The 16,510-nt window shown below is 33.8% G+C and overlaps 1 long non-coding RNA gene across 1 annotated transcript; it reads right to left on the bottom strand.

Moving 5' to 3' along the window:
* Positions 1–11,972: 11,972 nt before the first annotated feature.
* Positions 11,973–13,525, bottom strand: LOC126884278 (uncharacterized). Its single transcript, XR_007697932.1, has 2 exons — positions 13,146–13,525; positions 11,973–12,797 (listed from the first exon to the last, which is right to left on the bottom strand). It is a non-coding gene; the product is annotated as an uncharacterized LOC126884278 (long non-coding RNA).
* Positions 13,526–16,510: the final 2,985 nt, after the last annotated feature.

The raw sequence follows: 16,510 nt of genomic DNA, 5'->3' as shown, positions 1-16,510 counted from the left end.
AATCTATAAATATGGAATATATGTAAAAATATGTAACTTACATATAATCCGCGGCCTAGTAATGAATAATACCGTGATGTAAGTTCCCTCTCGTAGTAGCAGATTCATTTTGAAATTTACACTACTATTTTAAACTTTCTGTTTTACCATAGTTAACTTATATCCCACCGTTCATTTTACAACCTAGATTTGGGGGAGCATAGTCATTTTTAGTCACAGCATAATTTTCATCTTGTATGAATCTGTAGTGGTCCAGCATATCAGTACAATCGTTAATTTAACAGAATTGTACAAAATGATGATGACAGGAGACTACCGATGATTGATCATGGAGACAATACACGAATAGTGTTGGGAATTTATTGTTAATTTATTACGGGAAGAGTTGATAATTTATTACTAGATACTCGCATATTCTTAGTTTTAGAAGACACACATTTTCATAAAAGATGCTATATTCCAAAACTATCTCCAAACATGAAAATAATCTTGAATGATTATAATTTAACTGAAATTATTTGTTACAATACTCTGATACTTTGTTACTCTGATACAATAAAATGTTTTTTTATGTAAATATGGCTTTTGCGTTAGGTATTTATACTATAGTATGTAGTAAACATATTTCGAAGTTTATACAATATTTTTTTCATTCCTTTATTATATAATTATTTTTCATTTAATCCAAAATCAATAAATTTAAGAGCACCTTTAAAATTTGCGTCTCTTGCTGTCTGAATTAAAACTTGCTTGCTTAGGAATTCTAATTCTCTTCAAAACACCTCTAATACTCTCACGAAACACCCTCCAGTTAATAAAAAAAAGGGCCGTACAAAGTTCTCAAATACTATAAAGTTTCAGGTGGCGGCTGCAGCAGCCGTGACGTCAGACGTCAGCAGCGTCGTCTACGCCGCATTTAAGGGTCCGCACCGCGCCCAAGGCATAGAACCGAACCGAATACAAGCACAAGCCGATTCCAGATCCTACCTTTCTATGCATACGCGGTACGAATGGATTATTATAAGTTTATGGATATGTACTTAAAATATATAATTTGACCTAAAATACATCAAAATTTTAATAATTTTATATAATGTAGGTAGATGCATTAACTCCTTCAGTCATAATCGTCGCAGATCTTTACATAATTATATGAAACTCCGTAAAAAGTCATGTTAATAGATTGAAATATTCACCATTTATAAAAACAACTTATTATTTACGCGAAATATTGATTAATACGGACTACTAACATTTATAACAATATTCATTAAGAGCATACAGTAGCGATCAACAGGTAGCAACAAACGCGGTCCAAGATTGCGGCTGTAATTTTGAATATTTTGTCGAGATATTTGGCACACATATTCGTAATATAATAAAGAATGGCGGTACAGAGCCCAATTTGAGAAATCTGTTAGTATGTGGAATGTACTCTATAACTAAATAAAATATTGCAAAAAGAAGCTTGTACCTCCATTAAGAAAAACAAAAAAATAAGCTTTCTTCAAATAAACTTTTTTATCCCATGCCTAGATTTTGTGTCACATTGGATCTACTAAAAATCGATTTTCTATATATTATAACAAGAAATTGAACGTGACTGACTCGGCAACATTTCGCGCCTATGAGTATAAAATAGTATATTAAGTAGCAAGCAAGCAATTTGATTCAACCCGACCTGTGGGAATGTCCACCCTCTCGAAAGAGTACATTCGGGTGTAACAATTCATTGGGGCGAGGTGTTTTGACCCGAGTGTAAACAGGGATCACCCCACCTCGCTCCAATGCCCCAGGCCATCCCTTTCCCCCCCATAGCACGCTGATGCGCGATGAGGGCACAACTATCGTAGCCAAATGCTCTTCACAATGGAATCCTGGGTAATAAGATTCCATGTGGTACCCTAATCGAATGCAAAAATCTTAGGCTCAGCGTGATGCGCTCTATGCCTTTATCGTATTACTTACTTAACCGCGGTACTAAAAATTGCTTGCTTGGGCCCCAAGTCATTGTGCTGAGCCCTATTGGGCTCTGCCCAATGACTTGTTGCTCGAGTTTTTTATGTGTTTTTTTTTGTTTTATTATATTTTTTTGGGGGCTTACGCCTTTTTGTTTTTTATATATATTTTTTTGGGGGCTTGTGCCCTTCTATAATTTTCTATAATTGTCTTACCTTGAAGGTGATCGTGGTGTTGGATCTTCGTGTGTAACGCTATCTTCGGCACTTGTTTTCGAGCTACGAACTGACTACTATCACTTTTCACTTTTGTTCACTTTATTCCACTATTTGCTGTTTCGGTCTTTTGTGCTTCCATCGGTGGAACTCATCATACCTAGCATCTCTCGAAGTATGTGACTTGGGTGGTGCTCCAGTTCCGCGAATTTGACCCTTGCCTTGTCTGTCATGGTTTCGGTGACTCTCACCTGTTGGAGTTCTCTGAACAGGAATCTTTCTGCTACGTATCTTGGGACTCTGGCGGCTTCTCTCAAGCTGCTGTTGTGGACCGCTTGAATCTTCTTTTTGTGGGTGTTACATGCTTGTCCCCATGCGAGAGATGCGTATGTTAATACCGGTAGTATAATGCTGTTTATCAATCTTAACCTTGTTTTTAGTCTTAGTTTGCTTTTTCTGCCTGTAAGTCCTCTTAGTGTTGCTTTCGCTATGTTGGCCTTCTGGACTGTGGCTTCTACATGTTTTTGGAAGGTTAATCCTTTGTCCATGATGACTCCTAGGTATTTAGCTTCGTTTTTCCACTCGATGGGGGTGTTCTGTACCGTCAGCTGTTCCTCTGGTTGTTGTCTTCCTAGTATATTAAGTATGGAGAACGGTAAGGGTTTTATACCGATCGAAGACAATTGCTTGGAGGAGGAGCGGAGCGACGACTCCAATTATTGTCTGAGATCGGTTACCCTTAACGTTCGACATGCCTATAACGTTTTTTGCACGATTGATACCATTATAAATTATAAAATTAAACATTTTCGTCATATTGGCTAGTTTCATTCATTTTATCAAGATAGATACTTTGGTTGTTAGGTAGTAACTAGGGTGCATAACAACAATGGAGAATTGAGTTTTTATTTAGTTGTCAATAATTTTAAGTAGAATTTTGATTATTATAAATTAAAATATGAGCGAAAGTGAATTTGAAGAAATTGAACGGGCTTGGGAAAAAGGGTGTTCCGCAATTATTCCCGAAAAATCCAAAATCCGTTATCAAAATACCTACCAAAAGTATATAAAACTTCGTCCATTACAAGTAAAATCAAATCATTTGTTCTTAAGATACGCCAAAGGAAAATGTTGTGCTCAAGTAATAGGGAAAGGGACAATCGGGGGCTGGCCTTCTCAAATTGCCAAATTCTTAAATTTGCCTAATCCCGAGAACTATACTGGCCATTCGTTCAGGAGGACATCAGCAACGCTTTTGGTTAATAAAGGTGTTGATGTCCTCGGATTAAAGCATCATGGAGGTTGGCGTTCATCGACAGTGGCAGAAAGCTATGTAGAAGATTTTCTTCAAAATAAAATAGATTTTGCCGAAAAAATATTGTGCAATACTAGTACAGTAGAACGTCAATAATCCGGATTAATTGGGACCGGACCCCTTCCGGATTATCAAATTATCCGGATTATCGAAATTACCTCAAAAAAAAAGGCCAGTATACACATTAAAGTACAAAAAACGTTTTAAAATTTTATGTTTTCTCTTGTACAGTAAAGTGTCTAGAGGTGAAATTAATCAAAACATTTTTTTATGTTTAAACACTGTATTGTACCTAATTAATTTATAATAGCACCATGTGTACATTAAAAACATCAGACACTATTTGGGCTTTTAAAAAAATGTGTAAAATATTTTTGAACTGCGGTAGAGGTTCGTTTTTCGCAGCTAAGTTCTTAATTTATTTTAAAAGAATCAGATATTTTTGCTAGATACAAATCCGGATTATTGACGGTCCGGATTTTTGACGTCCAGATTATCGACGTTCTACTGTAATACTATAACGTTTAAGTTTTCCCAGTGTAGAATTTATTTCAGTTTTCATTGCTACATGGATTTTAACTTATTTCCCTGTAGATTCCAGAATCTCTAGTGCCGTGTTTTTCTTAGAAACACATGTGTCGCTATCCAAAATGTGAAGATTTGATATGCTTTTAGGTAAACTAAGTCGTTAATGCTTCACCCTCGAGTCATAACTCATCTTAAATATTAGGTTCGCTAAGCCCTTTTACGAGTGGTAAGGAAATCTGTTCTTGAATATCTCTCACAGTTTCCCATAATTTTGATTGGTTAAAACCCCACCACTATCAAAGGACGCCAAAGGTTCATAAAAACCACAAATTCTTAAAATTCTGCATCATTTGTGAGTTGAGTTAATATAGTCATTATGTGAGATCAAGTTTGTTCGTGTATTGTGGGCCCCGCCGAATAGGCAGGTAAGGGTATTAATGATTGTTTATTGGTATGTACAATAATTGTACAATTGCGTTTTCTAATTTTTTTAAAGGGTCCACCTTTCACCTTCCACCTATGCATTATGTTGTCCAGCTGTTATTTTATGAACACTGTTAAATACTATTATTCTTTCGACTGTGTCGTAAAGTTGAATTTCTTCATGGCCATCTTCCACACCTTAAGAGCCTGCCGGCTTACAAAGGGCCATCCTACCCTCTAACAGATGTTTTAAGTAAGTCACTCATCTTTTACTTATTGAAGAAGTTAGTAGAGACGCCTTTGTTATGTCCAGGGCAAGGACAATTTTGTGTTCTTTCGTGAAATAAGTTCAATGACCTAAAGTTTTCGCCCAGTTTGTGATAGTGACATTCTGAAAAGTAGGTCATACATACTTTTAGTATGAAGTTGATGATTATTTTTTTATTTTTAAATGGGTGATCATTTAAACTATAAACATTTACATTATGTAGATATTTTTGTGAGTATTATTAGAGTGTTATTAAGTATTGTTAGATAGGTATAAATATAAACAAAGAGCTCTTTCTTTTTTGGTGTAAGTGAACGTGAAAGATTTTTAGATTTTATTTAGAGTATGGATTTATTATTTTTTTGAGTAACTTCAGTTCAGTTTTTTTGAGTTAATAATGGTTAAATTCGTTAACTTACATTTTGTACTGTTTTGGGTTTTACTGTGTTGGTGAATACACCAATTTATATGCAGCGATAGTTATTATGTCGCCAACTTTTGTCTTATAGATTAACGGTTTAGGTATTTTTTGGTTTCTTAATTTTGTTGTTGGCGATCTTATATCGCATATACAATGTACGTATTATGTGAATATTAAGATTCTATTGAGTTTTTAATAAATGTTTTATTAAAGTGTACGATGTGGTATTTTATTTAATTTTATTTACAGCTCAAGATTAGTACATTGATGTCTTGTCATAGCATTCTTGCTAATTTGTTATTGTTGTGTTATGTTTCGTTAATTGTTCCTTTGAGTATTTTTTGGTCAAAATACCTGGCGCCCTATATTTTCGTTTGAGTATTAAGTATTTTCGTTTCCTTAGAGTCCAAGTGTCAAACCATCAGTTAATGTTATCTATTTATCTTTTGTCTATCGTCGTTTCATTAGCTCTATTCGCATCCATTATTTATTCACTTAACACCTTTCATTGTAACAGAAGCTCAACCCAAAGAACCATGCCCACATCTCTTCCGACTGAGCAACGTGGCCTTTGTTTCGTCAATGTAAACGATTGGACCTTTCCATCTTCGGTCATTCCTTATTCCATCCAAGGATAATATCGTCCTGATCCTTCCGGTTCAGCCTTCATGACCTCGTGTCCATCCGATCGTTATAATACTACTAATGTATGCGATTCTGCAGGAGTTTCTGTTAGAAGTGAAACCACAGCCCAAACAAGTGGGATTTCATTAAATAATTTAACAAATTGTACCATAAGTTTCAATATTAATAAATAATTCGTTAGTTTTCTTTATTCTTTCAAAAAATAAATTAAAATTAAGAGATTTTTTAACTCGACGGTAAGTGAATTACTTACCGTCGAGTTGGAGTACTTACCGTTGAGTTGGATTACTTACCGTCGAGTTGCTAGTAAATGTCACCTACTGACGTAAAATCTGTCACGGTAAACAGTCAAAAATGATCAATCGTGCAAAAAAATAATTATTATTTTTGATAGTATAAATGTACAGCTGGTTCCTAAAAAAACTGATACGACTCTTAGTAAGATTTGATCATTTTGAGCAGTGTATGATTGGTCTGACATTATATTATATTTATTATGACAGACAAATAATAAAATAAACAAACAAACAGCCATTTTTCGAGGTTGAAGTTATCTGACAAATTTTAAGATTTGGCAGTGACAGTGACAGTATGTAAATAATAAGTATTTATCCTTCAAAATATAATAAATTAAATATAATTAAACTCATATTCATTATATCACCTCATCAAAAGCTTTTTACAAGAACATAGTCAGCGATTTTGATATGGCTTAGAGCCAGAATACATCAAGATCGCCTATAAATCGTGCTGGTAATTACCTTGCAGCGAGACCAAAAACAAAAAGAAGAAAGTACACTGCTCAATTTTCTACAAAATACGCTTTAAGAGTCGTATCAGTTTTTTTTGGAACCAGCTGTAACTTTCAGTGTCGAATTACCGACGCATTGTTGCCTCACTGTTGAAAATTCGCAGAACTTTCGAAAAACAAAAATATTGATGACTCGCTACTGTTTACTCTTAATTGATTTTAGAGAAAAACTTTTCAAAAGAAAGTTGTAGTAAATTAAAAAAAAGCCACAATTTGACTAATTTGAGCTATGGCAAACAATTGGGATACAATTGGGAAAAAATATGGATAAGCAATTTGTAATATCTAAGCAACAAGTTCACCGATCGGGCTTTACAAATTTCTTTTATGTTTGGAATTGAAAGATCTTCATTTTAAGGCCTTAAAGAATAAAAATAGTTATTTATGAAACAGTTCGTGAAGTATGCTTTTTGCGAACGCACGCGATATTTAGAGCACGAGCGACAACGGAGCGAGTGCTATACATCGCGTAAGTTCGCAAAAAGTACTTCACACACAGTTTCATACAATATTTTATCTACTCTTCGATAAACAAATAAAAAACTGTAACTCTTCGTGACTGGAATTGATTTCTATTCTACAATTTTTAGAACTTTGACATTTAAAAATCCTAACTACATACTTTCAAACCACAAAACTGTCAAAAATTTTGTTGTAAGTCATTGCTCATATTGTCATCACCATGACAACGCGAAAGTTAAGGATATTTGATTATATGAAAGTGTGCCAAAAAACTCATTGAAAGTGTGCGAAAAAGTAAATCCCATTTAAAATACATTGTTACTTCACGCACAGTTGAAACCCTTCACCCACTGCTATCTATAATGACAGTTTTCACAAATTAAAAACTGATACATAATATGATATAGAGTAGATAAAAGTTATTTTTACAATAAATAATGTAATTTCAAAAGAAACGGCCGTTTTGGACCGGCTTGTTTTGCAACAACTAATTAACTAAATTAAACTTGCCATAGCTCAAATTGTGGCTTTTTAATTTACTACAACTTTATTTTTAAAAGTTTTTCTCTAAAATGGATTAATGAATATTTTTATAAATGTTAATTGTCAGTATTAATCAATATTTCATGTAAATAATAAGTAGTTTTTATAAATGGTGAAGATTGCAATCTATTAACATGACTTTTTACGAAGTTTCATATATTAAAGATCTGCGACGATTATGACTGAAGGAGTTACGGGTGTCCCAATAAGAATGGCTCTCGGCCATATCTCAGGAACCGTGTATAGTACCTTTCAGAAAAAAATATTTATAACAAAAGCTACCTCGGAAAAAGCCTGGAAATTATTTTCATAATTGTAGGTCCACCGCTAGAGGGCGTAATTGAATATCAAAAATTAAAAAATCAAAATTTTACAAAATTTGTCTAATGAAAGGGCACTGGAAATCCGATCATCGTATTCTTCATAAAACTTTGCGCATATTTGATTTCACAAGTTTAAGTCTACCTTTGCAAATAAGAGGTGGGGGTGAGTGGGAACCTTGTTATGAAAAAATGGCTTTAAGTCCGGTTCTGCTAAATCGAATTTTGTAAACTTGGTCTTGTTGTAAACTTGTAAAACAGCTCTTTTTCGTCAATGTAAGAGTTATAATCTCGAAACAGCCTATTAAGTAATATGCCAGCTAGGTGGCGTTATTTTTTTTTTCAGAAATCTAGTGTTCTTTGGAAAATATTAAATACAAGTATGGATTTTTAATCCTGTATTACAAAATTAGATCAAATTAGCAACAGAGAAGCGAAAACCGCATGTTGATACCTTTTTCCTGTCTCGAGATATCTTAAGAAACGTGTAAATTTTAAACCTAACCGTTACTGTCACCGGTAAACGAAGTTAAGGAAAGGTAGTGTGCTGTGAAAAAAACAAAGAAACATTTTCCAGATCTCAACGTGTATTAATTAAAACAAGAATAGGACAAACAACACTTTAAAATATAACAAAAAAATAAAAACAACTACTTAGTGACTACTTAAATGTTCAAATTATGGCCCATAATTTTCGATGTAAGTATTTACTCTTTAAGAGTACAGTGGAACCTCGTTAACTCGGATTAATTGGGACCGCGACCGATCCGGGTTAAAAAATTAATAAAATACGGTAGGTATACTTACAGATAAACTCCGTTATAATTGAAATAACATGAAATATATATGCACATAGCACATAGTACACATCTAAATTACGTATCAATTACGCCTTTATCAATTCTTCCTAATGCTTCTAGTTTCTTTCCCATTGTCACTACAACATTTTTACGTTTTGTTGCCATTACGTAGACAAAAAACACGCAAACACAAAATTAAGAATAGATTTACGAACGATTACAGAACGGAAGCGAACAATACGACTGTACTACACACAATACGGTCTCAATCGCAACAATCTTATGATATTTAATAACAGTGAAGGAAGACTAAGACCATTGTTTAAAAAAGAATTTTTTAAATAGTCTTTTAGTCTTTTTTAAACAATGCTAAGACAGTTTGAAATAAATAAAGGATACTACAGGTGCCTGTTGTTTCGGATAACACGACAATGAACGTCGTGTGTCATGAGTCATTTTTACTATCGTATATGTGGTTCAAATTACACAAATACCCATTATCTCTCAAATATTATATTACATACATGTTTGTTGATGAAATGTTTGTCTGATAAAAATCGGTCCGAGTTAGCCGGACTTCCGGGTTATCGGGGCCGACTTATCGGGGTTCCACTGTATATTGAAGAGCAGTCTCAATTTCTGCTCTCGCGATGCTTTGCATGGCGTTTCCTACTCTCTGGATCATGTTTTCTCGAGTAGTGGGCCTAGCGGCAAAAACAAGGTCTTTAATCCGCCCCATAAATAAAAGTCTAAAACAGTTAAATCTGGTGATCTGACTAGTCAAAAAATAGGCTTCCACGTCCTATCCATCTATCAGCGAATGACTCATCTAAACAATCTCTTACTACTCTGGAAAAATGCGCGGGACAACCATCGTGCTGAAACAACATGGACCTACGAACTGCTAGCGGTACATCTTCCAGAAGAAGAGGCAATTCATTCCTTAAAAAAATTAGATAGCGTTTACCAATAATAGCATTATCGAAAAGAAAGGGTCCAATTATCTGACTATCACCAGATTTAACTGTTTGGTGTGGGGACGGTTTGGTATTTCATTTTTATTTAGGTATGGGTATTTTATTTAGGTTTTGCAACTAGGCCTACTCGAGAAAAATGATCCAGAGAATACGAAACCCCATTCAAAGCATTTCGAGGGCAGAAATTAAGACTGCTTTTCCATTTCGACGATGATCGGATTTCCAGTGCCCTTTCATTAGGCAAATTTTGTAAAATTTTGATTTTTTAATTTTTGATATTCAATTACGCCCTCTAGCGGTGAACTTACAATTATGAAAATAATTTCCAGGCTTTTCCCGAGGCAACTTTTGTTATGAATATTTTTTTCTGAAAGCTGTACTATAAACGGTTCTTGAGATATGGCCGAGAGCCATTCTTATTGGGACACCCGGTACATAAAATTGTTAAAATTTTGATGTATTTTAGGTGAAATTATAATTATGTTTTAAGTACATATCCATAAACTTATAGTAGATCATTCGTACCACGTATGCATATAAAGCTAGGATCTGCAATCGGCTTGTGCTTGTAGTCGGTTCGGTTCTATTCCTTGGGCGCGGTGCGGACCCTTAAGTCTACGCCGCGTTGCAGGTCTTCGCTTTTGATATTTCGCTGCTGTCGGACGAGGACGAGAGGCGGTTTTATACCGCCTTCATAATGAACATCTTGATAATAACTTTGGGAATTGTGAGTTATGAGAAGTCGCGTAGTGTATACTAAAGTATTTCTCGTGAGAGTAACTACATTCCCTGTTTGGATACAGTAATTTCCGTCGTGTTTTCACATAATTCGCATTGAAAAAGAAGGAAAAATGACAGCTGTTGAAAAGTTGATGAATAACATTACAAAAATTTAAAATTCTACATACATATCTAAAAAATCCACGAGGAAACTAAATTCCTGTATACCATAAATCACAAAAAATAGTTCAATTCCTTTGTAAAAAGTAAAGTTCGTGTAACCTTTTGGCTAAGGTCTTGTGTTAGGGTTTTCAGGTCGCGCAAGCGCCCCTAATATGACTTAACGATTACTTACGTAGCCGGGACCGACGGCTTTACGTGCCCTCCGAAGCCCGGTGGCGGCTCAGTTAAATTAGAAATTGAAAAATTTGTTAGTGCCAGGATTCGAACCCTGGCCCTCCATCTTCTTAAGCCAGTAACATAGCCACTACGCTGCGGCCGCTACAAAAGGTAGGTATATTCATAAAAAAATCCCTAAAAAGCGTTACATCACAAAACGTTTTCGGAATAATAATCCCATCATCAGTGCTTATTACCTACCTAAACTTGCTAGAATATATTCAACTATAAATTATGGTATTCTTATTAGTGTTAAAATGGACATATGCAGTCTAAGTGGGCGGGCTGATTCCCCGAACCTTTTAGGTCGAAAACTCTTACATAGGATTGCATGAAAGTATGTATCGTGTTACAAGACATATGGATGTGAGAGCGATGTTAGTAGTTTTGTGTTTGATATTTTTACTGTAGTCTCGAAGTATACGTTGTAAAAGACACATCTTAATTTCTTTGTTTGTATATTATTATAATACGGTTCGGTTAAAATAAATAGTTTCTTTACTATTATTTGTACCTTTTATTATCTACTATTTCTAATAGGTTATGGGCCTCAGTTACGTTGTTAGCTCACCTGTATTAAGATAATAATTAAAAGTGTACAGTCGCGAAATTTTCGTGTTAACCTGTAACAAATAATGTAGGGTACTTCTGTTTGAGTAACCGTTGGGAGAAATATCTAAACTCCAACAGAAGTAGGCAAAGAAGGGGAAGCAAATGTATTGGAATGAAGGGGCTTCTACGTTGGGAAGCAAATGTAACAAATACTACCTTAGCGTACAAGTAGTACTTGTATGGGAATGTGAAATGAAAAAGTCAGATGGTAAACTATTGACAGAAACAGAAGTAGATGGATGAAACTGAATGTAGTTAAGCTAGCAGGGTATAGAAGAGAATGAGCCCTTGATACTCAAGGATAGTTCGGCCAATTTTCGCGCCGTCAAAGACAGTAAATCTACAGAATATAGATGATGGATATAAAGGGAATATCAAGATGAACAAAGACTAGAAAATATAGAAAAATAACAATAAATCGTGGGCGCCAGTAGAGCGTAGACTATGGCTCTACCAGGTATCCTATACTGCTGCACTCGTACTAGTTAGTTGCTATGACAATAAAATTAGTAAACCTAGAAACATATGACAACCACTAGGTAATAAAAGAAATATTATACAACCCAATCAATAGTGTATTTAGCTTTTACTTATATGTACAAAAAATTCGTATATGTACCAACAAGGTATACCCTAAAATTAATAAAAAATATTTTACTAATAAAGTATGTACAATCTACAGTCTACAGAGTAGTTTAAACAAAAGAGGAACAAAGTCCACCCCTAAAAATTGGTTTGAAATGTCAAATCCAATTTATGGTACAAAAATGAACCGACACACTACTCGAGGTAAAACTCTAACTTCATGTGCGGTTACAATAATAAAAAAAACAAGTTAAATGGTCAATTACCCTGAGGGGGACAAAAGCCAAGGTTCATTAATTATAATATATAAAAAAAAATTACCAAATTTTCTCCGGATAGTTGAGCTCAATTACCTTTACACGTGAGAAAAGAAACAAAAGAAATTAATTTATTAGAAAAATGCAAATTTGAAGCCTTGAAGAGGAGGTATTATTTATTATTAAAAATTGAAAATATTTAAATTATTTCTTTTGTTTTTGTTTGAAAAAATTATGAATAACTTAGTGGAGTATAATGTAAACTTATTTAATTTTATATTTTTAATAGATATTGAATGTTCCAATTATTTAGAAAAAATTAATGTTCTTGAAAATAATAATAAAAAAAAATACTTAATCACTGTCCAACACCAACTAACGTAAAGTCTTTTCCAAAGTTCCAAACAAAATAATGATAGTCCAAAAACCAACTCAAAAGACGATTCCAGCTCCTAGGCTACCCCGTGACTGCGCTAAAGTTTTTTTTTATTTCATCCCTGATGTTAGTGGGATGAATATTCCAGTGGTTCCAAGTGGCTAAAAGATACAAACCCATTGTTAATTTGGGTAATCAATCTTATGGAATTAGGAAATAAGTTGGAAGTTAAACTTCCAATAAAAACTGGTCAGGATCCATTAAAAGAAGTGTTGTTTTTTTTTTCTGTACCAAAAACATAGGTTCCACTTGACCTTGAATAACTTTATGGAATTTTATATAGAAACATGTGGATTTAGAGCTAGGAATGATATTAAAAATTGTATCTATAGATAGTTAGTCGAAATATATAATAAAGACAAGAAGAAATGAAAAGAATTTATGGAAATTATAAATTTTCCGGTCATCAATATGGCTTCCTATATGGATGAAGTAATAATACAACTTACCCGATAGCAATCATCCCAAATTTTTACCAAATTAATACTTTTCTCCTTCAACAAAACAAAACTTTCTCCTCCTTCAACTTAATTACGATAGCTTCCGTATAAAAAAAAATAACTAAAAGGTGATTCCTTTTTTTGTTCAAAAAGCCACCGACCACTTGGAACTTATTTATTTGGAGGTTCAGCTAACAGTGAAACTTTTTAAAAATTTGACAGTTCTTCTTGATACTTGCGACAGCGGCTACTCGTGGAACTAATGTCCAGTGTTGGCGGTGTTGCAAGATGGAAAAGTAGCATTTTATAAATATTAAATTATTGATTTTTAATTAAAATATTTTCATTAAGTAACGTTCCGTTACATTCCCCTCCAACTTGATGAAAAAAAAATTTAGGTACAAATTTTTTTTTTCCTAAACTTAAAATATCACTAACCATAGTGGTCTATTTCTTCATTACACATTGATTAACAAGATTAAGACAATTTTATCAAGAAAAAAGTATGGACTTCTTCAGATTCCATAAGATGACTCAAAGTCATATTAAATGTCTGTATAAACCATTAGTGAAGAAACCAAAACATTGACTCGATTATAGTAATAAATTTATAGTGACAAATAAGTGTCGAATTGGGCACTAGGTCCAAAATTGAAATATCCATGGACATCAAATTTATGATGGCATATCCAAGGACGAACAACCAGGCAAAATGTGATCCAATTCGCACAATAAGGAACTAGTAGCTATACTAAAATAAAATCATAGTAATGATTGACTAAAGGAAATGAAGAATTGAACACTTAATCCAAAATTGAACTCACAATGGACACCAGATTTATAACAGCATATCCAGAGAAGAGCAACCAGGAAGATTTTTGGAACAATTCTCACTAATACCAAATAATACTAATATAACAAGGAAATAATTAACACAAAATAAGAGCAATCGGACGCTATCCAAAATCGGACTAACAATGGACACCAGATTCATAAAAGCATATCCAGAGAAGAACGATCAGGAAGATTTATGGACCAATTCTCATTAACACTATATAAAATAAATAACTTAGGTCTACCTAAACCTTATACCAAACTAATCTATTGGATATAGATATAGAATTTATGGTTTCGAACAAAAGGACAGCCATAGATCGATTCCATCCTTATATCGAGTTACCATAGCATCCATGAACCAAATCTAATAAACAAAAAAAAATGAACAAAGTGTGAGGTAATGTATGTCACACTTATCCATACTAACCAACAGAGATGTAATCAATTAAACCGATAATAAGATAAATACCTAAAGTATATCGACTAAAGGAATTCGGTGACTAAATAAAATTGATTCGTGCTGGTATTCGCTAGTTATAGCATGTTGCTACAGCAGATGTATGCCAATAACCAGACACAATAATAAGTAAAAATAAAGTGGTGAACTAATATTCTGTTCTGTGATACCACTATCTGGGTAACAGAAAAATGTCGAGAACAAGCAAACAATTTTAAATAACTGTAGATTTATGATATGTTCTCACATATGTAGGATTATCTAGGAAATATACCTGAATCTAAACAACAATTTTTGCCTAAGGAAAGAAGTAACAATATAATGACAATAACAACTCATCTGTCTAAATACCCTAAATATGGAATCAAATGAACTTGCTAGGTATAGGGATAGTCAAAGCACAAACTCTATGAATAAGAGACATAATATAAACTAAATAAACTTCCCTATCAACCTGTAACAAGGTAACTGGAATAATTAGATAATTACACTAAAAATGGTTGTCATTATCCAACAAAAAGGATCAATCATTTCATGATTGAACATGGTTATGACGAATAAACATCTGTGTACTCTGCCATGAAAAACATACGATTACGAAATTTAATCGAACAGCACTGGCCACGTACCGAACAACAACTTCGAACCCACGTATTCACTAAATCCTAGTACACACAGACTAATTCTTAGAGGAAATAATATGAAAGACACAAGAATCCATAGCTAAATCTAAATTACAACTAATTCCAGGTTCATACTGTATATTAATAAGGGTATAAATTATTGTGAAGTATTTAGGACATCCGTGACAACATAGATAAGGTAAACCAATAGCAAATTAAACTGTAACATCCTTCCAATATGGCAAATCCACTAACAAAATATAAAACAAATAGCAGATAATCCAATATCCAAAGGTAACACACAAGTCAAGATATAGTAGTGTACAACGTAGTCCCATTGCAGTTAAATATGAGTAGTTGTATGAGTCTACATTGCCAGATATATTATATAAACATATAAATCATCCTTCCTATGTAATGGATGTGTATCAAAAAGAATAAAAAGAAATAAGTCTGAGTCCCTATTTATTTTATATTGCTGATGACAGGACTAGTACCTAAGCTTGTTACTGATAGTAATTAAATGCTCATCTTATATCACCAAAATATGATGAATTCACCCATCCGGTACTACATATATGCAATAATTACCTAATAAATTAAAGTCTCAAAAACTGCCAAAAGATAAAAATTAATCCATGTAACTAAAACCTATCTGGTGACAAAACAACATTAGATTAAAATAACAAACCGCAGTAAAAATCGAGCTAAAGACAACAGAGGAAGATATTAGCTTAAACAAATCTGTTTAGCTAATTTTCGTCTGAAGAGGAAGAACCAACCTCGTCCATGGTATTATCAGGTAGTAAATCCTTTATGTGAAACTGACCAATTCGTTTGTTCGTCGAATTGTCCTTTAATTCATACACTAAAGGAGATAATACCCTCACGACAGTGCACGGGATATATTTCTGACAAAACTTTGCAGAAATGGCATCACCCTTACTGGATTTTACAAAATTACGCTTTAAGACCCGATCACCAACAAAGAATCGCAAATCTCGTTTCCTTAAATTATACCGACTCTGATTCCTGAGGTAAGAAGTTTTTAACCTTTTCCTAATGTCAGCAAAAATGGGGGGTAACTGTTGGAGATCTTCCAGACGATGGAGATTCTCCGAAATCTGAGGAAGAGTAGTACGATTCTCAGAAATTAATCCGAAATAGTCACCAGACAATGGAACATTTCTTCCAAAATTAAGATAGGCTGGAGAACATTGGGTGACTTCATGAACAGAAGTACGAATGGCCTGAGCGACTGAATGAATATATTGATCCCAAGCTCTATGATCCATATAAGTATAAGACCTTAGTGCAGTTACGATACTGCGATTAACACGCTCAGTATGGTTTGCCTGCGGATGGTAGGCAGCATTATAAAAAATCTTTTGGACCTTGTATTTACTCAAGAGATCTTTAAAAGCTTTGGACACAAATTGTGGTCCATTATCACATGA

Source organism: Diabrotica virgifera, chromosome 5, assembly GCF_917563875.1.
Source record: "Diabrotica virgifera virgifera chromosome 5, PGI_DIABVI_V3a".
Lineage (NCBI taxonomy): Eukaryota > Metazoa > Arthropoda > Insecta > Coleoptera > Chrysomelidae > Diabrotica > Diabrotica virgifera.
The sequence above is the reverse complement of the archived record's forward strand: the minus strand, read 5'-3'. Positions and strand labels throughout refer to the sequence as shown.